The sequence below is a fragment of the Canis lupus genome, chromosome 5, assembly GCF_003254725.2.
Source record: "Canis lupus dingo isolate Sandy chromosome 5, ASM325472v2, whole genome shotgun sequence".
In the NCBI taxonomy this organism is placed as follows: domain Eukaryota; kingdom Metazoa; phylum Chordata; class Mammalia; order Carnivora; family Canidae; genus Canis; species Canis lupus.
In genome coordinates, this window is record NC_064247.1 from 85,326,516 (window position 1) to 85,350,327 (window position 23,812).

The 23,812-nt window shown below is 37.0% G+C and overlaps 1 long non-coding RNA gene across 1 annotated transcript in view; it reads right to left on the bottom strand.

The window, feature by feature from the left end:
• LOC125755056 (uncharacterized) overlaps positions 1 to 13,084 on the bottom strand; it is a 138,002-nt gene extending 124,918 nt beyond the window's left edge. Inside the window, exon 1 of the long non-coding RNA XR_007410563.1 lies at positions 12,613 to 13,084. This is a non-coding gene — a long non-coding RNA (uncharacterized LOC125755056). The remainder of the gene's footprint in view (positions 1 to 12,612) is intronic.
• Between the last annotated feature and the right edge of the window lie 10,728 nt (positions 13,085 to 23,812).

The following is a 23,812-nucleotide window of genomic DNA, read 5'->3' on the forward strand; positions in this document are numbered from 1 at the left end:
GAACAGCCATAACACTCAGGTCTCATGAGTCACCGTCTCAAAGTCTCTTAGCTACATATGGGGTAGATATAACTACATAGTCATATTAAATAAATTTTAAACTTTCATTATATAGTGTTTATATAGGAGGAGGAATCAGATTGCTTTCAAACAAGTCAGGGGATTAGTCCACTAAAAATGACAAGAGTTACTGTGTTTTGCCATATATACCCTCTTGATAGTGTTTCTGAGGCCTCTAATCTCCCCCGCCCCCCGCAATATGACATATTTGACAGTCTTACAAAGAGTTTTACTTTCAATGACAAATAGAAGATTTGTATTTTCACTTGATGACTATAGAGAATGGTAATTGAACAAAACCTTTCTCTCCACTTGTAAGAGAAGTAAATGATCTCTGGTTACCATGTTAAAAATGTAAATGGCAAAAAAATAAAATAAACGGACAAGTAAGCACAAACAAAACTATATCCTTCCCCAATGGTTGACTAATTTTGAAACAGATGGTCTGATTAAAGACTGAAAAAAAAACAAGAGAGACCCATGTTCCAAAAGAGAAATAAGAGGATTATAGCTCTGGGCTGAAAATAAGATATAATGTTATAGAGATAACAACTATTACTCTAATGGCTTTGGATAGTCACCTTGTAAGAAACCAGGTTAATCTGAAATGGGAAATGAAAGTTCTCATTGAAAGTTAAATCATTTCAGTAAAATATAGAGGAATTTGAATAAAATAGGATCTCTCTGGACAGCAAGAAAAGTCTTGTGGCCAGCCAAGAAAGTCTTTTCTGTTAAAACAAAAACAAAAATTTAATGAAATTTAGCAAAAGTGAATTGGGGTAGAAGTGTAACCTTGGAACAATGACCCAAAGTCTTATGAAATATCCGTGTTGTCCTCAGTCTTGTAAGCGTTAGAACTGGCAACGAAGAAATCAAAGTTTCTCGAAGAAGCTATTACAAACTGGAACTACCTGAATCACAGATCAATAGATTAACTGTTGAGTATTTAAATATTTGTATGGGAAAAGTCATTGGCTTCCAACTTCCTTTCTATTGCATGGATGTTATGACTTTTAAATGTATTGAGCCCTTTTTTTCCAGAGGAAGGGCAAAATACAAAAGATATACAAATATATCATTTTGTAAGTATGCTCTAGATAGTACACACAAAACATTTACTTTTCCTAAGTTAATGCATTCTGTGATTCACCTCATGAGAAAAAAAAAAAAATCTTTTCTCAGGATACTTGCCAAGTGGTATGACAGTCCTTACAGAAATGTCCTGCTAGGGCAGCCCAGGTGGCTCAGCGGTTGAGCATCTGCCTGCAGCTCAGGGTGTGATCCTGGGGTCCTGGGATCGAGTCCTGCATCGGGCTCCCTGTGGGGAGCCTGCTTCTCTCTCTGCCTGTGTCTCTGCCTCTCTCTCTCTGTCTCTCATGAATAAATAAATAAAATCTTCAAAAAAAAAAAATAAAAGAAGTGTCATTCTACACGATCCAGTTGTTAGCCATCCACAGGTTAATTGGAAGGCAGTATACATTTATCTGTGAGAACTTTGTTTCAGTAAGTGGATAAGAATAAACAATGAGGAGTTTAAGTGATGGAAATATAAAGTCTTTGACAAGTCTTAGAACTTTTTACTTAATTGCTCTAAACCTCCATTTTTTAAGATCTAGTATAGTGCTCCTGCGTCATAGATATTCAAGATGCCTTGACAGATCAATAAAGGAATGAATAAATGGATGTGTGATCCTCGGGAAGTGCACTGGGATCCCACTTTGTTTCAAGCCCTGTGATGTTGGATTATTTTTTAAAAATATAATAAAGGAAGATACCACATTTGTCGTAAGAGGAATACTTGTCTATTGAGCATGTGGAGAGGAACGAAATGTGGCCAAACACGGACACGAACTGTTAGTCCACAAGCTGGAAATAGTGAGTGCCAGTAAAGAAGTTTGAGTAAAAGTTGTGAGAAGTCAAGAAATAGGTGATAATTCTGTCTTTGAAATGAATTTTGCTATGTATGGTGAACATTCTGAAGACAATGCTGATTAATTTATGATGCCATATATGTTTTTTTCTATTTTTGTTCGTTTTGTTTTTCCCTTGCAATATGTATATAGAAATGAGGCCATATTTCTGTTTTCTCCTAAATTTCCCAGCAATAATACGTGATTGCTTAGAAAATAGAAATTTAATAGTAGACCAGTGTTGTAAGAATTGTGTTAAAAGTGTGTTAACTGTGCAATTCACATCTGTTTAACATCTGCCAAATAGCAAGTGAACTTCTATCTTCTGAACTGGATTACACACCGGGATAAGAAAGTCTTTCTTTTTTTTCTTGTTGTCACTGCACATGACCCCTAAAATAGCCTCTTTCAGGTCAGCATAGCCACAGTGGAAGGTTTCAGTTGCTTTCTAGGCACGTATTACAGTTACAGAAGATTTTCACATAATCAAAATTGGGTATTTCTAGAGAGATCAAAAGAGACAGTGAAGTGGAGAGCAGGTGCGCCAGCCTTCTTCGAGGATCTGAGAATGCAATTAACCAGCAAATGAGCCCTTGTAAAGCCAGGCTTCCTGAACAGATGAGCACAACAAAAGCTACCGAGAAATGAGGTGGCCAAGGGCCACTCCTGAACAGAGTGTGCACATGGGCATCTGTCCCTGTTCTTGAACTTTAGGAAGAGAGAGAGAGAGAGAGAGAGATTCAATAGAAACTGTAGAGTCAAAACAATTATGCAAATATAGGGGACTCTGGGAGGAGATGAAAGATTAGATTGCTTTCACAAAGGCTCTTGTAACAGTAGAGATTTTTCTCTTTTCTCTCCCAATGGTACCAACTTAGGGCTGAAAAAGATGGATGGCAGCAGAAGCAACCCAAGAAAAATTAAAGAGCATCACAGCTTAATCACTTGACGTTAATATGACAAATCCAAAAGCCATTTAAAGAGGAGGCAAAGTTGCAGTCGCAAAATATGTCTTAGACTTGCCACCCTTAGTGTACACATAGAATGGAATGATGTTCAGCCAGAGAAGGAAGGAATCACTGCTACACGCCACAAGCTGACTGCGTGTCAAAACATGACACTACGTGAAAGGAGCCAGGCACAAAAGGCCGTGGGTACCGCAGCATGATCCTAGTCCCTTGAAATCTCCAGAATGGGCAAATCCATATAGAGGCAGAAAGCAGACTGCAGGTTGTTAACTGTTGGGGCATGGGGGGGCATGAGTAGTGACACCTTGATAGGTACGGGGTTTCCTCTCGAGGCGATGAAAATATTTTTGAGACATCACTTAATTAGTGGAATGTTGCATGGTGTTGTGACTATAGTAAATACTAGTGAATTGTACACTTTACTATGGCTCATTTCATTTTATGTTAATCTCATCTTCATTAAAAAAAGAAAAACAGTGTTTTGTATCTTTACTCATATCTAGGTGTTTGCAGATTTAAACTAGGTTATTCCCTCAGTGTCACTTTCTCTCACGGCTCATTCTTTCTGCCTGGGAAACCACCTTTCCTGTTTTCTTGGATAAGCTCGATTTCTAGTTCTATGAATTTCTTCTGTGTCAATTATCTTCTGTTGGTTTCAACATTCTACCTAATAAAACTACAGCATTTGGCTTAGCAAACAACAGATACACTGTTTCTGTGTATCTGTGGCTATAAATCAGAAAATCTCCGTCCATATTTTCCTTTTGCAGTTATGAAGCAGATAATTTTGGGCAAATTGGTTCATTTATCTGGGTCTGATTTATTTCAAATGCTAAATTTATTTTATTATTGTTTAAATTAAAGAACTCCCAAGGGCTTACATTTAATATCTAATTGCTTTATGTGGGCTTAATCGTTAAAATACTATAAAATCAATAAAAATCCAACTGCCAGCAATAAGGTAGTGATGTGACAATAATCATGCTTCATTCATTCAATAAGTACTCTGTGCACATGTTCTGCCTTGTCTCTGGGGATATAAATATTATCAACAGTAGATCACTGGATTTATTAGAGGCATGTAGTTTATGATGATGATGTTAATGGCAAAATATTTACTTCTATAGTTAGAAACCCTCTAAGAAAAAAAAAAGTGAATAACTAAACAATAATGTCTGCTTTGTTATCCTGTTTTTTATCTGAAGAGGAAAAATTTAAAACAAGGCTACCGTAAAACTTGCTTGCAAGTCAACTCTTTGATGCATTTATTTATTCTAAAAATACATTTTTCTAAAATGATTTTGAAAGGTCTTGTCAAATAGGTCTGTGCATTACTGGGCTAAAGTTATGTAAGCTGCATGATTGCAGGAATTTTGATAAGACTATACATATATACTCATTTTCTACATTTGATTTCCATTTTGCAGATAAAGAAAGTAAGGGCCAATGACTTCCACTTACGAAGGACTTCTTCTGACCTAGGCATTTGCATATTCAGAATCTTGTTCAATATTTACAAATGAGACAGGTGTTATTTTAGTCATTAGAGAGCTGATGAGCTAGAAGATAAGACAAGCTAGCTAAGGTGCCAAATTTCACATATTTTGGAAGTCACAGACTTGGGCACCATATCTAATTTGACGCAGGCTACATCCTACCTTTATTAAACCGTCCTGATTTCAGGTGATGCTTCTTCCAACCCCTACCTCTAGCAGAAAGGGGATCTCTGTTTGCCTCAGCCAGTTGTGTCCTGGACCCAGTGGGGCACTCATACCCTGCACAGGCACGTGATGCGTTTATGTCAGGATCACTTGGAAGCATACCATTAAGCACACACTCTAGCCCTCCAGACCAATTCCCCACATTGCTCGCCAAGAACACTCTGCACAGCTAGGCAGTGAGGCTTCATATTAATCATGTTTTCTAATTATTTATTTATTAGAACAAGGGAGCTGAACACCTGGCAGCGTTTACATTTGCAATTAGGGAAGCAACCTCACTCTAGCAGAAGTCTGATTTTATTACTTGCCTTTGCCTTGTAAAACTAAGTTCGCCTGGTGGTGGAGAAAGTCATATTAATACAAATAATAATGAAATGCTGGAAATAATCTCTTTCCCCAGTTTGGCATATATTGAGTAAATTTTACACTTGAAATTTATTTCACTGATGCCATTGTTGGGGGAAAAAGCATGTACTGATGTAATAATCTCATTCTTTAATTCAACAATTCTTGGTTGAGTGCTTGCTATATCCATGCCACTGTGACTGGCACTATGACATCATGTTAAGGACATGAGTTCAAACAAACCTGTGATCAGTCCTACAATGCACTAAACACTCCACGTTCTTACTAAGAAATGGAGATAACATCTATTTCATAGGTGCTTTTTGAGACTTATGGTGGATACAAGCCACCATAAATGAGTTGTACCCAATATTAGTTGGCTACTCAGCCTCCCCATCTCACTCAGGTATGGTGATCATACAGATGTAAACCATAACCCAGAGTCACAGACTTTCAGTCAAATATGGAGAATAAGCTAAATCCAACAACAACAACAACAAACAACAACAACAACAATAAAGTACAAACTGACTAGTGTCACAAAAAACTAATTAAGTAAGTGAAAGGTAATTTTGGATATGGGCATAATCAAGTTTTTTAAATATATATATATATATATATATATATATATATATATATTGTATTTAGGAATAGGAGAAGGGAACTAGGATTAGAAGGCATTTACATAATGAATAGCTTCACAATGAGCCTTCGGTGGCTAAAATTTATCCTACAGCCAAATTATTCCATTGACAGCCAAGAGTCATGCTTCATGGAGTTTAATTTAGCCATTGCATACCTTGTGGGAGAGCAATTGAGAAGGAGATGAGAAGCCCAATTGGAATACTATATAATTGTAATTTCTTAGATGATGCCAAGTCCTCCAACTTTCTGGATTCACTCTCTAAAACAAAAACTCCCCAAAAGAACATTTCTCTCCTTTGGAAGAAATTTTCAAACCTCCTGGAATCAGCAGTCCAATTGCGTCAGATGTTAAAATTAGAACATCTCTGTCCTGCTGCAAGGACTTCAGGCTAGCGATAATGATGATCCAAATAAGGGCAGCGAAAATGCAATGAAGGAAACACATGGAAAACTCCCTCGCCTATGGGTTGACGAGCTCTCAGAGCCCTGTGTGCAAATTAAGGATTGTATAACTGACTTCTCTAAAACAAACATGTGGTAAACTACCTTCCAAAGGAATGGATAGCACCGAGGAACGCTTCTGAAGCTACTGGTAAGTATGTTGAATAGCAAATAAGCTGAGATAAAAGAACAGTGAGAAATCAGCAGTGTTACACTGCACAAGCTACTTCATACCTTATTTCTATGAGGGATAACATCAACCTATGAACACTATGTCATTATATATATGAATTTTGGAGCATAACACTAGGCATGTAGTACTTTTTTGAGATAAAGAAAGAGAGCTCACGGTGGGGGGGTGGGCAGAGGGAGAGGGAGAGAGAGAATCTTAAGCAGACTCGACAACCAGCCCAGAGTCCAACAGGGGGTTCGATGTCATGACCCTGAGACCATGACCTGAGCTGAAATCAAGGGTCAGAAGCTTAACTGACTAAGGCCACCCACGTCCCCCTAGTAGATTTTCAATGCGATTATGCACTTGTGACATATAACATGTAATCTGTAATTATACTAAAGATATTTTATGAATTTCTCTGGGCCAGAAAATTTTCAGTAAGGTATTTTTTTCCTGTGTCTAAGAGAAAAAAAAATCAATGAACACAGGATTTAGGGAAAATACTACATACTTGTTAACTCATAGTAGATCTCAGAAAAAAGAGAGAGAGAGAGAAAAGAAAGAAATCTTGCTTGTCGGGAATGGAAAGTAAGCAAATTTATTTCTACATATCACCAGGATTTGAATAAAGATGCACTTAAAAAGAGATATCAGGCAGCTGAATTGTTCACCTGGTAGGGATCCAATTGCCCTACATGGGAAGTGCTAGCTACCTGCATGGAAAACAGATGTTATCACATTTACTTAATGTGGTGGCAGGAAGTTGGTGAGGATAGAAATTCTGTGTTATCTTTAATGTTGTGATTTTTACTGCTTAGTAACTTTTCAAATCTGTGTATACCTGGAGGAGACAAGATCATTTATTCATTCTTTCTTTCTTTGCTTTATCCACATGCTACATCACATTTACTGCACTCTGGGTATTCATTTTCACCAATATAGGAACACCAGCAAAATGTTGGCCTCCTTCAGAGCACCAGCTGGATCCCTAAACCACAAGGACTTCTCAGACTGAGACATGACCTCCTTTTGTAGAGGTTACTCCATCCAAAGCCAACACACGTAAAAATCCGTCCCCATAGTACTTGACCTCTCTGTGTATACATTCTGCAACTACTGGCAACTTTATCTAGAAAGACATAGGCATTCTTTAGTTCACTACTTACCAGTTTTATAATTGCCAAGACTACTTGTCAGGCCCCAAATCCTCCTACTGAAGTTTACTCATTGGTTACTCATTGGTCATATCTTTTTCAAACTATCTTATCACAGTAACAATAATAAAAATAATACTATCAAAATTATCATTTATGAAATGTTTTATTTGTTCAGGGAAATCTAATGAGTGTTTTTTTTTAAATAAAGATTTTATTTATTTATTCATGAGAGATGGAGAGAGAGACAGGTAGAGGAAGAAGCAGGCTCCATGCAGGGAGCCTGACATGGGACTTGATCCCGGGTCTCCAGGATCAGGCCCTGGGCCAAAGGTGGCGCTAAACTGCTGAGCCACCCTGGCTGCCCCCTGTACTGAGCATTTTACCTGTTACTTGCTTTAATGCTAACTGCTGTAGTATTGAAGAATGAGGAAATTAAGGACAAAAGTGATTAGGTTAATCAGTCCCATATCTAGAAAGAGACTAAGTAGTATTTAAGAGAAGTATGACACAGAAGTTGCTCCAGGAAAACTGATTCAGATCCTGAAACTGTATTGCCTGTTTTCAAATTCAGACTACAAAATTTTACCTCTTGCCATATTTTAAAAATAAAAGTCGATTATAACAATCTTTACCTCACAGAGTACCTGTGAGGATCGAGTAACAAACACATGTAAAGTGCTAATAATGTGGCTGGATGAATAGTAAGTGTGAAGTTTATTAATAAATTATTATTATTAATACCATAATTAGGGATCATAGCCAGATTCTTCTTTGTTTTCATAAATTGATACGCTGAAGAATGTTGTGAGCTGTACAGGATGAAGATTTCTTTTACTTTTTAGCTCAATTACTACAGTAAAGTGACACCTGAACAGTTGTGCATGTTACCATTCCTCTGCTCTTTTTTAATATTCGATATTTTATATTCAATGTCCACATTAAATTATATGAACTTTAAGAAAAATGAAGACACTAATTACTTCCTTGACTATAACGGCTTAATCTCTCTTGTCTTGGGGATTTTCTAACCTTTGTTCCATGGAGAAGCTTCCTTTTCCTATAGGGCAATGAAGGCACAATAGGTGGTTTTCCCTTGATGTAAGAGTGAATTGATGTCAGAATGACAGTCAAGTCACCACCTTGGGCTCTACTGCAGGGAGGCCCCGTGACAGGATTGGAGAGATTGTCTCTCGCTGGGATAAGCATTTTGAGAGTTGACTTCCAACAGAACACTTGGAGGAGGAGAAAATGATGTATGAGTCTCAGACCTCTTCACTGTACGCTCTTAATTTCTCCGAGTTTCTAATGAACCTTCCTTCCACTGTGCTCCTGGCTGTTGGTGAGGAAACTCTGGCCATAACTCTGACAGCTACTGAAGTTGAGAAAGATTTGTGTACACATTGCCATATTTGTAATAATATAATACAGAATGCAGGGCTTCCGGTGCATGGAGCCTGCTTCTCCCTCTGCCTATGTCTCTGCCTCTCTCTCTTTCTCTCTCTGTGACTATCATAAATAAATAAAAATTAAAAAAAAAAAATTAAAAAAAATACAGAATGCAGAACAATGTTGATAGTATTTCAGAGTGTAAGACACACATGTGTGTATGTGTATGTGTTCCCATATAAAATAAATATTGGAAACAAAAACATGACAATGAGATTAGATTATGGATTTTGTGTTTTCTCCTTTATATGGCATAATCTCTTTCGTTCTCCAGTGACCATGAATTGTATTTATAACTGAAAACAGTAATAAAAAAAGTATTGTGCACAAAAAATTTTCAAGTTAATAGTAAATAGCTAAAATTGAATATTAATTCTGTTTGGAGGATAGTTTGGTATTTGCAAACCAGGGAAAGCTAATGATCTACTCTAGAGAAATACTCTATTCGAAATAAATTTATATACAATGGAATGTTACTCAGCCAATAGAAGAGATGAATATATTCACCGTTTGCTTTGACGTGGGTGGAACTGGAGGGTATGGTGCTGAGTGAAGTTAAGTCAGTCGGAGAAGGACAATCATCATATGGTTTCACTCATACGGGGAATATAAGAAAAAGTGAACGGGACTATAGGGGAAAGGAGGGAAACTGAGTGGGAAAATTATAGGGAGACAAACCATGAGAGATTCTTGACGCTGGGAAACAAACAAGGGGTAGTGGAAGGGGAGGTGGGTGGGGAGATGGGGTGACTGGGTGACGGACACTGAAGAGGGGACTTGATGGGATGAGCACTGGGTGTTACACTGTATGTTGCCAAATCAAACTTCAATCAAAATAAACAAATAAGTAAATAAATAAATAAATAAATAAATAAATAAATAAGTAAATAAATAAATAAATTTTTGAAAACACGAATTATAAGAAAATAAAAACAAGCAAACAAACACCACAAGGCCTTTATGTTTCTCTACAACGAAGCTTAACACAGAAAATGACAGAATGATAAACCAGGCTGTGAAAGGAAATACACTTGGATAAGTAGCATTTTGAACGTGCCATTGTGCCGTTTAGTTCTAGTGCCAGAATTAAATTACCACACATGCTCTTATGTGAGGTTCTCAGCAACGTTGCCATTAGTTATCATTGTCCCATTTTGCAGATATAAGCAGCCTTTACGAACTCATTTAGCTGGTAACTGTGAACTAGAGCTGAAACTCGGGTCTCCTGACTAGATGCCAACCAACCTAAAAACTAAAATAAATAATCAAATAAATAAATAATCAATCAAATAAATAAATAATCGATCAATCACATTTGGGAACTCTGTGGCCTGAACATAGATCCCTAAAAAGGATAGAAAAATCACTATACAATGTTTTGACTTTTATAACAGGATAAATGCCTTTATTTTTCTATCAAAATTGACCAAATCATGTGAAATTGAAGTAGGCACCATAGTAAAATGAGGTACACAGAAAAGGAGGGGCCCTTCTCATGCTGAGCACTAACCATTATATAAGACATAGTTTTAGGCTTTATATTCAGTAGCTCAGTTAACTCCTAGAAAGATCGAAGAGAGCAGTGCCTGTTCTCCACTTACAGATGAGCCAGAGGGGACCTTGAGAAAGTTGAGTGGCTCATCAGAGGACTCATAGGTCGTGAGAACCGCTTCGGGATTTGAAGCTGGTCCTTTGTGATTCCAAAGTCCTTCTATTTTATTTATTTGTTTGCTTGTTTTGGCTTGGTTTTGTCTATAAAGTATTTTTTAAATAGCTTGACTTTTAGAGCAGGCATCTAGAGAAGGTTTTTGAGTTTATAAATAATTTAGTGAGTAGGAAATCCAAGGGGATATAAAAGATTATGTAATGTCATGGCAATATCTATAAATAGGATTGTATAAATATGGATTCACTGTGACACTGGGACACATAACATATATATATATATATATAGATAGATAGATAGATAGATATATAGATATATATAGATATATAGATATATAGATGGATACACATCATCATTCTGCCTTTGGTTAAGCCAAAATTAATTCTCATTATCATCACTGAGTCATTATTTCAGCAGCTTCACATTGACACTGTTTTTAATAGAGTTGATTAATTCTAGCTGTTGCATATCTCAGTGGCTGAACACAATGTGTTTATTTCTCACCGTAAGTCAAATCATCGCATTGTATACCCTTAATAGGTACAATTTGACTTGTCAGATATACCTCGGCAAAGCTGGAAAATGCATCAATGATATATTTTTACACAATTTTTTCTTGCAATTATTTCAGTAAAATTGTCTTAATATGAATTTTTTATATAAGGGTATTTATTTTATTTTTATTTATTTATTTATTTAAAGATTTTATTTATTTATTCATGAGACACACAGAGAGAAAGGCAGAGACACAGACAGAGAGAGGAGAAGCAGGCTCCCTGCAGGGAGCCCGATGCGGGACTCGATCCCAGGACTCTAGGATCATGCCCTGGGCCAAAGGCAGACGTTCAACCACTGAGCCACCCAGGCGTCCCAGGTATTTATTTTATTAATCTTTATACTGCACTGACATATTTTCTCTACTCTTGTTTGTGTGCATCTTTTTATAATAAAAACAAAATCTTTAAGTCTATGCAGTTGCAAGGGAAGTGAAGAACTATAGTTTCATACAGATTTTTGGTGAACACTAACTTTCTCGGCCACAGCTATTAGGTTGTCTTTGCAACCTGGTTTTGGAAGTACCTCACCCCTCATCGCAAAAAAAGCAAAACAAAGCAAAACAAAACAAAACAGTAAAAGATGCTGTATCCATAATCCCAAATGCTGTTTGCAAAGGAGAGAAGACAGATATACGGAGGATATTCATTCTTGTACTTAACAAAATAATGCAAAGGGGAATACGTAAACAGTTCATTAAGGCCCTATGCTTATTAGTTTGTGAGAAAATAGTTCTCAGAATTGGTGAAAATTCTGATACCTCTTTTAGCAAAGAAGAATCTAGTTATATGAAATAAAGTATAAAGATGTAAACATTGGACGCAGCAAACCCTGTTGTAGACATTCCTTCTAAAGTAACTGTCAGACCAGTGCACCAAGATGCGTGAGTGTGCGTATGTGTGTGTGTGAAAATGCTTACCGTGACAATGTTTACACAAATAAGAAAAATGAAATGATTTTTATATGTTCATTAATTAGTATTCATTTTGGTGATTCATAAATGGTAGCTATTAAAAACTATAAGGCGATTTTGTAGATGGATGGATAAATTGATAGGTAGGTAGAGAGAGAGAGAGATGGGTATATAGAGAGGGAACAGATATGTCTGGGATGTATTATTAACAAACAGGCTGGTTAAAATGGCTTGGTGTCATCATTCAGCTTAACATTGGATAAGAAAATAGCAGATTAGCTAATACTTAATGATAATCTACTATATACAGGGAACATTCTTAGTCCCTAATCTGGGTGTTAAAATCAATAAAGAAGAAGCAGAGTTCAACTCACAGAGACTGCAAGTGGCACATTTGGGATTTCAACCCAGGTCGGTGTGGTTCCAAATTTGATGCGCTTTCTACCGCATCAAGCTGCTTCCACAGCAGTTGGAACTTGTCTGCATCTGTTCTATGCTTGTTTGCATTTTTCCGTTTTGAAAAAAAAAAAAAAAAAGCAGCCACCCCCTGTCCCACCGTGCTCAGCAACACTTTGATTTCCTTTCCTGTTGCTGAGGCAGATCCACTCACCTCCCCGGCATTCATGAGCAGCTCTGCAGAGCGCTCGAGCAGCTGGCAAGCCACCCAGCAAGAGTGACTGGGAAGTGCAGAAAATTCCTCCGAGAGCAAGCAACATCTGTTTGATAGGCAATGAAAAATAAACCCGTAATAAACTCATTTTAGGAGCAAAAAATGGCTCCTCAAAGTGCTGATTATTCATTTTATGCAAGCGCAGTAATGTTGGTCTCCTTGACAAGCAGGAAAACAGCAGGTCTGGAAGCAAATGATCTCGGGCAGAGGGTGAGGCTGCTCACACCAGGAGCAAGCTCAGGTGATGGCAGACAGGAAGCATTTAGAAGGATCACACAGGAAGCCTGCACCACCAGGCTGGCTCCTGGACAGAGCAGTGGCCCAGGGGCGCGGATGGGGTGCAGACGTCAGGAAGGAGCTTCCACCCAGCAGCCAGGGCTTCCTCAGCACCCAGACTGCCAGGCTGCCACCAGTGCCGTCAGCTCTCAGTGCACTCTTGCCTCTACTCACCCCTTCCTTGTTTCACTTATTCAGATATCTATTACATACTCCTAAGAAGACTTCTTAAATACCGGCTGCTTTATTGAATAATGCAATTATAATCCAGGGTGGTTTTCTTACAAAGTATAAGATAAAGGGTAGATTAACATTTATTGAATTTAAATCTAATAACATGTAGATGAAAATAACAAAATGGATTGAAGGAAAAAGGAAAATGATTGAAAGATAAAATCATCTGTGGTTAAAATTACCCTGGATACAAGCTATCCCCTGGCTAAAAAGTTTGGTTGTGGGTTTAGATAAATAAATTATTCACCCCCCCCTTTTTTTTTTTAATTCATCTAACAGAGGACCACCTAGTTTTTTGTTTTTTTTTTTTTCTTTTTTAAGGTAGAGTGATTATATACCATGTAGAGGACAAATGGTAACTAGGTTAAAAGCTGTTCATGAGTTCACATACTATATAAGCTGGATAAAGCTCTCTGTGTCACTACTGGTCTCTTGTTACCCTCTATTCTCGAATAAATTTTAGTTTTATCCTTTCATCTCTCATATGTATGCTCTCTGAATCAAAAGGTTTAGGTCATAGATAAGAAAAAAATGAGAGAAAGAAAGCAAGAGAGAGAATTTCAGAGAACAGAATCTCCTAGACAATACGTCATGAGAGCGAAACTCAGAACAAGATTACAAGAATGTGATAAATCCATGAAACTGGGGCATGGCCGTGTGGGCCAGTTAGCTCTCCACACTTTTTACTGATGACTTTGAAGATTTAACATTAATATTAAAGATGCAGAAATGTTCCTTTATATGGGAGAGACAGATGCAATCCTGTTCCTCATCTCTTTCTTCTCTTCAGCGTCAGGAAGGTACCACGTTGTCCTAAACAAGGAATGGCCCTTGGAGCAATATAGGCTTGGATCTGTTGCTGGCTCTATGTTCCCGGGCAAGTTACATGTTCAGCACCTTTTTCAATAAAATAGATATAATAATGTTTTGGGCTAATATGACCATGGTAAGCATTTAATGGGATAGTATTTGTGAAGTACTTGGAAGAGTGGATAATACATACTAATTATTCAATAAACAGTAGCTATTATTTCCTATAATCATGACTGTTATTCTTTTCTCTAAGCCTGTTTTCTCATTAGTTAAATCTGAATAATGATACATAAGGTTGGAGTGAACAAGAAACAGTGTGCATTTTATGCATTCTAAATGATAGCAGTATTCCATCTAGCTTCGAGGAGATAAGGCTGGAGATACATTTCTTATCTAGATATGTTTATAAAGTAGTGTATATTCAAAGAGCAACGGACAATCAATTAAATTCTTATGGCGATAGAGAGTCCCAAGTGAAGTACCTGAGCTCCATTCTGACATGTAAAAATGAAATAGGATCAATATCCTTCAGGTTGAAGTGAGGCTTTATAGAGAGGAAAAAAAAAATAGCAGCAATTTTTCAGACACAAGTTTCGATGTCCAGCAACTGAGATGTTCATTTTAGGGCAAAAACTGGCTACAAAACCTGTCACGAAAACTAAGCCATACAATCCCACAAAATGTTCACATCGTACGATTGTACATTGTACATCTGCAAAGGTGCTGCATTCATCTCATGAATGATGTTTCCGTAATATGATTGCGCATGGGGTCCCACCTCTCAGCCTGGCGCTATAGTGCTACACCTTTTTTCTCCTTTTATATGTTTACTTATTTTGTAAATTCCATTAGCATACGGTGTTATATCACTTTCAGATTACAATACAGCCATTCAACAGTTCTTTACATTACTCAGTGCAGTACAGTACTCATCATGATAAATGTACTCTTAACTCCCTGGACCATTTCAGCCTTTCTTCTACTCACCTCCCTCTGATACCATCAGTTCTCTATAATTAAGAGTCTGGTTTTTGGTTTGTTTCTTTGTTAATTTGTTTTGTTTCTTAAGTTCCATATAGGAGTGATATTATATAGTATTTGTCTTTCTCTGACTTAATACACTTAGCATTATGCTCTATAGACATTCATGTTGTCACAAATAGCAAGACCTAAAAAAAAAAAAAAATAGCAAGACCTCATTCTTTTTTATGGCTAAGTAATATTCAGTCTATCTATCTATTATCTATCTATCTATCTATCTATCTATCTATCTATCTATCTATCTATCACATCTTCTTTAGCCATTTGGGTCACTTTCATATTTTGTCTGTTATAAATAATTCTGCAATGGGGGTACATGGGCATACATCTATCTTTTAGAATTAATGTTTTCATATTCTTTGGGTAAATAACCAATACTGTATTTAGTGGATCATGGTAATTCTATCCTTAATTTTTTGAAAAATTTCACTATGGCTGCACCAACTGCATCCCCACCCACAGTGCATAAAGCTTCCTTTTTATCCACGTCCTCACTAACACTTGTTGTTTCTTGTGCTTTTTATTTTAGCCATTCTGACAGGCAGGAGATGATGGCTCATTGTGGCTTTCATTGGCATTTTCCTCATGATAAGTGATATGGAGTATCTTTTCATGTGTCTCTTGGCTATCTGTATGTCTTCTTTGAACAGATGTCTGTTGAAGTCCTCTGCCCATTTTTTGTTGCATTATTTGTGGGGTTAGGGGGTGTTGAGTTGTATAAGCCCTTTATATATTTTGGATATTAACCCCTTATTGGATATATCATTTGCAAATATCTCCTCCCATTTAGTAGGTTGTCTTTTATTTTGTTGATTGTTTCCTTTGCTGTACAGATGCTATCACCCTTTCTTAATGCTGGTCTTCCCGCCTGGAGTACCATCCCCTCTCACTTACAGCTAGTCAGCTTCTTCAGGGGTCTTACCCATACTCCTGTCACCTAATAGCTAATCTATGTTCTTATAATCTGCTTTTCTATATCATCCATGGTTGCTTTCTAATAACACATATATTTGATTTAGTTAATTTTTAAAGATTTATTTATGTCAGAGAGAGACAGACAGACTGCAGGTGGGGAGGGACAGAGGGAGAGAGAGAGGAAGGGAGACAAGCAGAATCTCTGTTGAGCATGGAGCCCGACACAGGGCTCGATCCCAAGACCCTGAGATCATGACCTAAGCTGAAACCAAGAATCAAATGTTTAACTGACTAAGCCACCCAGGCACCCCTAGTTTAATTTTAATCAATCTATTTTCCCCATTAATAAATAAAAACTATTTCTCTACTTAGCTTTTTATTTCTCCATTGCATGTATTACTATCTACTATTACACTTTATATTTGCTTATATGCTATTAATTTCCCTCATGAGAAGGTTTGCTTCATGATGATAAGGTATGCTTTCTCTACCAAATCCTCAGAATGTACAAATTTGTCAGCACGTAGTAAGCACTCAATACATATTTGTGAAATAAATGAATGAAGAGATCATATTTACAGAAATTAGTATAGTGCCTGGTTGTGTTAGCTATACAGAAAAGTTGGGTTGGGGACGCCTGGGTGGCTCAGTGGTTGAGAGTCTGCTTTTTGCTCAAGTCGTGATCCCAGGGTCCTGGGATCGAGTCCCACATCGGGCTCCCCATAGGTAGCCTGCTTCTCCCTCTGCCTATGTCTCTGCCTCTCTTTCTGTGTCTCTCATGAATAAATAAATAAAATCTTTTTTTAAAAGTTGGGTTAGATTTAACTATCAAAGTAAACAAGGAGATTTAACTATCAAAGTAAACAAGGATGCAATAATAATATTAGCCATCATTTAGAGCCATACAGTTTGCACTGATATATGATATTGGTTATTAGTCAGAAGGATCATATGGAGGCATAGCTTAGAAATGGAAGATATCATATATATAATTATATATAATTATATATAATTATATATATATATAATGGAATATTGCCATTAAAAGGAATGAAGACTTGCCATTTGCCATTTGCAATGATGTGGATGGAACTCGAGGGTATTATGGTAAATGAAATAAGTCAGAGAAAGACAAGTATATGATTTTACTCATATGTGGAATTTAAGAAACAAAACAAATGAACATAGGAAAAGGGAAGAAAAAAATAAAACAGATGAAATCAGAAAGGGAGACAAGCCATAAGACACTCCTAAGTATGGGGAACAAACTGAGGGTTGTGCAGAGGATGTGAGTGGGGGGATGGGGTAACATGATGATGGGCATTTAAGGAGGGTACTTGATGCAGCTGATGAATCACTGAACTCTACTTCCGAAACTAATAATACACTGTATGTTAGATTAATTGATTAAAAAAATAAATGAGGAAGATGGTAAAGAAAGTTCATATAGAAAGAATAACCTATATATGGCAAATGAAGCAAGGTGAAGATACAGTTATTAGAAGACAGTGGAGGAATTCAGAGGCCGTGAGGACGTAGAAGGGCTTCCATGCCATGTTAAGAAGTCTGCACTTGAGGCTGCAAAAAAAAAAAACATGAAACCATAGTAGATTTTGATCAATTAGGGTGATTCGCTTATGCTTTTGGGCAGAGAGTTGGCGGTCTGTGATCCGTGCTCCTCCTCTCTGATAAGCAAAATCAGCCTCTGCACCCTGTGCGCAGACGACAGCCCACATGGATGTGCTCACTATGCAGAGCCACGCTGCAGAGAGCACCTAGGGAAGAGCAGGCTGCAAGCGATAGGAAGTAAGGCTTTTCGGGACCTTGAGTGGAGCCATAATGTTACTGCTCTCTGGGTGCTCGGGATCACCTAAATGCCATCTGATAATGCTACTTATTTTCAGCAAGAGAATTAAAAAAAAAAAAAAAAAAACTCTGTGAAGTTCCTATGCCTTAGAGAAAAAAAGCAACAAATAGAGTTGCCCTCTGCAATTCTAATAAGGACTTTGAAAGATTATTGGAATCTTCAGTTTTGTGAAAGTCTCAAAAAGTAGGATATAAAAAATAAGATTTTCCAGGGCAAATGAGTCTGAAATACTTTTCTATTACTGTGCCATAATTAACTAAAAAAGATTACTAGGAGAGTTTCTAATTCAATTTAGTTCCACATACTCTTGTGATAGGCTTTTATTTTATAGGTACAGAAAGGACTGATGGTTTAGTTAGGTAGTTGTATATATAATTTTATATGCATTTATATAAATATATTGATATGTATATATTAGCATATAAATCAACATATTTAATTCTATAAAACATTTTAATTAGTTGTATATTATACAGGTTTATAATTTATTTTATTTTATTTTTAAAATTTTTTTCAGGTTTATAATTTATATAAATTAATTAGAATATCCTAATGAGGGGCACCTGGGTGGCTCAGTGGGTTAAGCGTCTATCTTCAGCTCAGGTTGTTATCCTAGGGTCCTGGGATCAAGCCCCACATAGGGCTCCCTGTGCAGCGGGAGTGTGCCCGCTTCTCCCTCCTCCTCTGCTGCTCTCCCTGCTGTGTTATCTCTCTATCAAATAAATAAATAAAAATCTTTTTTTTTAAAGAAGATTCTAATGACATGGCTAGTGGTATAAAAATATTAAAGTGACAAACTTCAGAATTTATAGTTCAGAACTTATATGCAACTCATCATTAAAACATCATTGAATTCATCATTAAAACAATTCTGATGCTTCCACAAACACTAGACAAAATATACAATAAGATACCTGAGGATTCCGAGGAAAACATATAAGCAGGCAAACTGTGGGCTGTATGGGTGTGTGTGTGTGTGTGTGTGTGTGTGTGTGCATAGGCACGGTGAAGAGGATGCATGGAAGAGTGACCAGCACGACGGTGATAAACCCAAAGCAACCACACTTAGACGCACCACAACAAAATTGCTGAAAACCAAAGATGAAAAAATCTTGAAATCATCTATAGGAAACCAACACATAATATGTAAATGATCAATTATTTGAATACTACAGATTTCTCATCATGCTATGAAAGTCAGAAGAGCAAATGTCAATGGAATGGAATTTTTTAGTGGACTTTTTATTTTGAGATAATTTTGTCACCTGCAGCTGCAAAATATAATGCACAAGACCCCATGTGGCATTTACCCTGTTTTCCTCAGTGGTAACATATTGCACGATACCCTCCCAGCACACTGACGCCGACAGTAAAGATGCAGAATGTTTCCTCACCCTGAGCATTGCTCATGTCGTCCTTTTCCTACCACACCCACTTTTCTCCAAGTGTCACTTCTCCATTAAACTCTGATGACCATTTCTCTTTATTTCTATCATTTTGTCATTTAACAAATGCCTTATGTATGGAATCATCGAGTAAGTAAACTTTGATTTTTTTTTCCACTCAGGATAATTCCGTGAGATCATCCAGTTTGCTGTATTAAGAGTATGTTCCTTTTTGTGGACTAGGGGTCTATAGTAGGGATGGGCCAAATTTTATTTAATCATTAACAATTGAAAGACATAAAGTTGTTTCCAGTTTGTGGCTACTACGAATAAAACTGCTATGAACATTCATATATAGGCTTTTGTGTGACCATAGCTTTCTTTTCTCTGGGATAAAGGCCCATTAGTACAATTGTTGGGTCATATGGTAGTTGCGTTTCTGCTTTTCAAAAAAAAACTTGCACACACTTAACCAGAGTGGGAACACCGCTCTACTTTCTACCAGCACACATGAGTGATTCAACTTCCCTGCACCTTCACCAGCATTCTGGGTTGTCAATTTTTTAAAGTCATTTTGGTAAGTTAGGGAGATAATTCAATGTGGTTTTGAGTTGCATTTCCCTAAAGGAGGAGGATGGTGCTCAGGAACATTTCATTTTATTATTATTTACAATATTTTTTATATATTTTGCCCATTTTATTGTTTTTAAGATTTAATTTATTTATTCATGAGAGACCCAGAGAGAGAGAGAGAGAGAGAGAGAGAGAAGCAGGCTCCATGCAGGGAGCCTGACATGGGACTCGATCCTGGGACCCCAGAGTCACGCCCTGGGCTGAAGGAGGCGCTAAACTTCTGAGCCACCCGGGCTGCCCCATATTTTGCCCATTTTCTAATTTGACTCTTTAGTTTACCGTTCAGTTTGGACAATTCTTGTATATTCTAGATATTAATCCTTTGTGTATGTGATTTGCAAATATATTCTCCAACTCTGCAGCTTCCTTAAGAAAAGGCAAGTAATTTGTGCCTACCTTTTTTTTTTTTTTTTTATGAGAAAACTGAGATTTGGGGAGGTAAGATGTCTTTCTAATGCATGTGAAAAACAAGTGTCTGAGATGTGGTTTGAATTCAGTTCATTGCTTTTTTCCGCCTTGCAGAAGAAGGCCTTTTAACAAAGATAGATGAAGAGAATATATGTACATAGTTTGTCATGATGAAGAAAGTTGTTTTCTAGGTATTTTATATCAAAAAGTAAGATGCAGAATAGTGTATATTATATAACATTATTAATATAAATAAAAATATATGTGTACACACAGGACTATGACTCATTTTTTTTCTCCTTGAAAAATTTCCCATGAAACTGCTTAATGTTTGTTTTGGGTGAGAGGGAGCATTTTTTATCTATTGTTTATTTTCTATGCTCTTTGGATTTTTTAAAGCTGTATTCATAAATTAATACTCCTTTTTAACATATTAAAATACAAATAAAAAGATAAACCATCACGTATGTAATGAGCAGTAAAGAGAAATTGTATTTCTTACCATCAGAATTTTTTTTTTTTTAGCATAAGTTTCCATAAAATGTGAGTTTCTGTTGGGTGAACCTTTCAATAACTATTAGGATAGAAGGTAGTGATGAGATCTATAGGAACTGTTGTGTTGGATGAAAGCTAGACACTCAATTTATTGATGAAACAGGTTCAGAGTGATCAGTAAATTGTCCCACTTCACTCATGTATTACATTAGAGCTAGAATTGATGCCAGATGTGAGTGGTTCCCAAACTCCTGCTTGTTCCTATTACCTCCTTCTGTCCCCTGCCATAAACCTTTAACCTGGGGAAGTCTGCTTCCATTTCAGCAGCTTCCCCAAGTGGCTCAGTTCCCTGTTGTCTACACCTATCCAGCTGATATCACTTATAAGTGATCTTACTAGCTCATTAAAAATTATGCTTAGGTTCATCTTTTACTTGAACACTTTTTTTAAAAACTGAAAATATATCTTGTAAATGTGTAATTTCAGAAACTTAATATTGTCTGAAGTCATCTTATTCTGATGCAGTTTCAACATAAATTTCTTCTTTCTGTAATAATGCAGACACTGGCTTAACATATTCCCTTGATATTAGATGGAAAATTGCAAAATGTCTGCATTGACTTCTACCTAGGAAAGCTGCCCTGTTGCTAATAGACAACGGCTCTAGCTCCATTCATTTTCAGACATTTCTCAGAGTAGAGGATAAAGCTCTGATCCCTTCTGTTTCACTGTGGTTTCCAGACTTAACAGTTTTATTGCAGATTATGTAGGAGAAGATTTTACAGTTCTTTTCATTTGAAATTTATAATTGTGAAGTTGATATGTATCAGTTTCCTCATTATATGGAAGAGTCAATTCCAAAGGATTAAATGACTTTTCTGGGATACATGGGTGGTGGGACTGGATATCTGCACCACCTCTATTAGTTGCATATTCAATTTCCCCCCGAATGTATCAGACTTTATTGCTAATTCAAGATTAAAGGTTGATAATAAAACAATGCCACTGCTGGAATACATATTACATATGTTGAAGCATTTATTTTAGACTTTATGGTGTGAGCTTTATCTTTGCTTCAACAAACAAATTACTTTATCCCATGACTTGTGGGAAGTCAGTTTCATATTCAGCAGAGGTCTGCAACTCTCCTGTGTTACATGCTCAATTTATGATACATTTTGAAACTAAATTCATTCTTTTATATTTTTTTCTTTATTCATGAGAGACACAGAGAGAAGCAGAGACACAGGCAGAGGGAGAAGCAGGCTCCACGCAGGGAGCCTGATGCGGGACTTGATCCAGGACCCCAGGATCACGCCCTGAGCCGAAGGCAGCTGCTCAACCACTGAGCCACCCAGGTGCCCCCTAAATTCATTCTTTTAAAAAACAAAGTAAATCTTAAATTTAAAAAGTGCCCCCATTACCTTTAATCTCTTTGATGTATCTGCATCCAAATAAGAAGAAATGGATTTCAGTTTATTATCTAACCCCAGTATATTTTGTCTACCTTTACCAGATGGAAATGTCACCAGATGGAGACACTAACCACATACGATGTTAGTGTGAGAATGACAGGTAATTATTGCTTTAACTCAAGGGCTCATATGCTAATGGATTATCGACAGTTACTGATATCATTATAATAGAGCAGCAGGAAAAAATGATTCAGAAGTCTCATATTAGACTGGCTGGGATGAGATATGCAATTACCTCCAGGGATGAGATGTATCACTGTCACTCTGGGTTCTTAGAGTGTGAACACGGAGAATGACACACATCAAGGAAGGTAAGAAATAGCACTAATACTCAGAATGTCTGTGGTGTCTAAGTGCTGAGGGAACCAAGCCGGAAGATCTCTCGATAAAATATTATCACCTGTGTTTCCCTTTTTATCTAAAACATGGCACTTGACATACTTGTTGGGACCAATGTCTTGAACGCATCCCACCCTATGACCTACAGGACATAAAACTGAATTCATGGATATGGAATTGGAGTAAAATTTAAAGATATTCTCCTTCAATTTTGTCATTTGATTAATGACCCTTCTTTGCAGCTCCATTCTTTAAACATCCTGAATTTATGGTAGTGTAGAGCAGTTCCAGGAGTTCAATCCCAAATTCATTATTTTTTTAAGTAGTTGGCAGGACTCCCTTGTCAGCTCCCCTGTGTATATTTTGCACTGTTGTTGACTTTTCATTTCTGTCTGTTGTGACTAGATTCTCAAGTTCCTATTAGCTCCTCCCAGAGGAAGAGGATTACAAATGGAACAGCATCTAATTAGATTGCACATTACTTATTAGGGCATATTTGCTAATGGATCAATACATTGATACTGTCTTCTTACAATCGCCTCTTCTGGCAACGGGGTGTTCTAGTATCCTTTTTTTTTTTTTTTTTTTGTATTAGGATATTATTAGAGGAGCTTTGGTTTCGGTTTTAGAGTTTAGGGGTTGTGTCAAAGACTTGTTAATTATGTATATTAGTGTGAATATTTCTTCCAAGAAAGATGCCTTAAATGGCATTGACTTGGAAATCCTTTGAAAGCCCCAGTGTAAAAATGGAAGTAAGACATTGTTCCATGAACAAATGACCCCAGCAGCAATTTGATTACACTCAGTTTGATCCTGTGAGTAAGAAATTTGGTAAAGAAAAAAAAAAAAAAAAAAGAAATTTGGCAAAGACAAAGCTAGTTCAACTTTACTTCAAAGTGTCCACAAATGACTCGGGGTGATTTAATCCTGAGGGTGTTGGAACAGCAGGGATAGTGGATCCATTCCCATGGTGGCTTATTCTCTCCCATATATGATGCCTGAGTTTTGATGGCTGAAGGATGGACTCAGGTGGTACTCTTAAGCAAATCACCTGTCTGTTGCCTCTGGCATGGCAGCATCAGAGTAGTTGGACTTCAATTTGTTAGCTTCTTAAATTTCTAAGAGCAAGTGTTACAAAAATAAGGAAAAATCTGTATGACTTTTTATGAGCTAGGTTTGGAATTCATCTAGATGAATTTATGGGCTGAGGCAGTGATAGGCCCACCCACATTTAAGGAAATGGGACATACATTCCATCT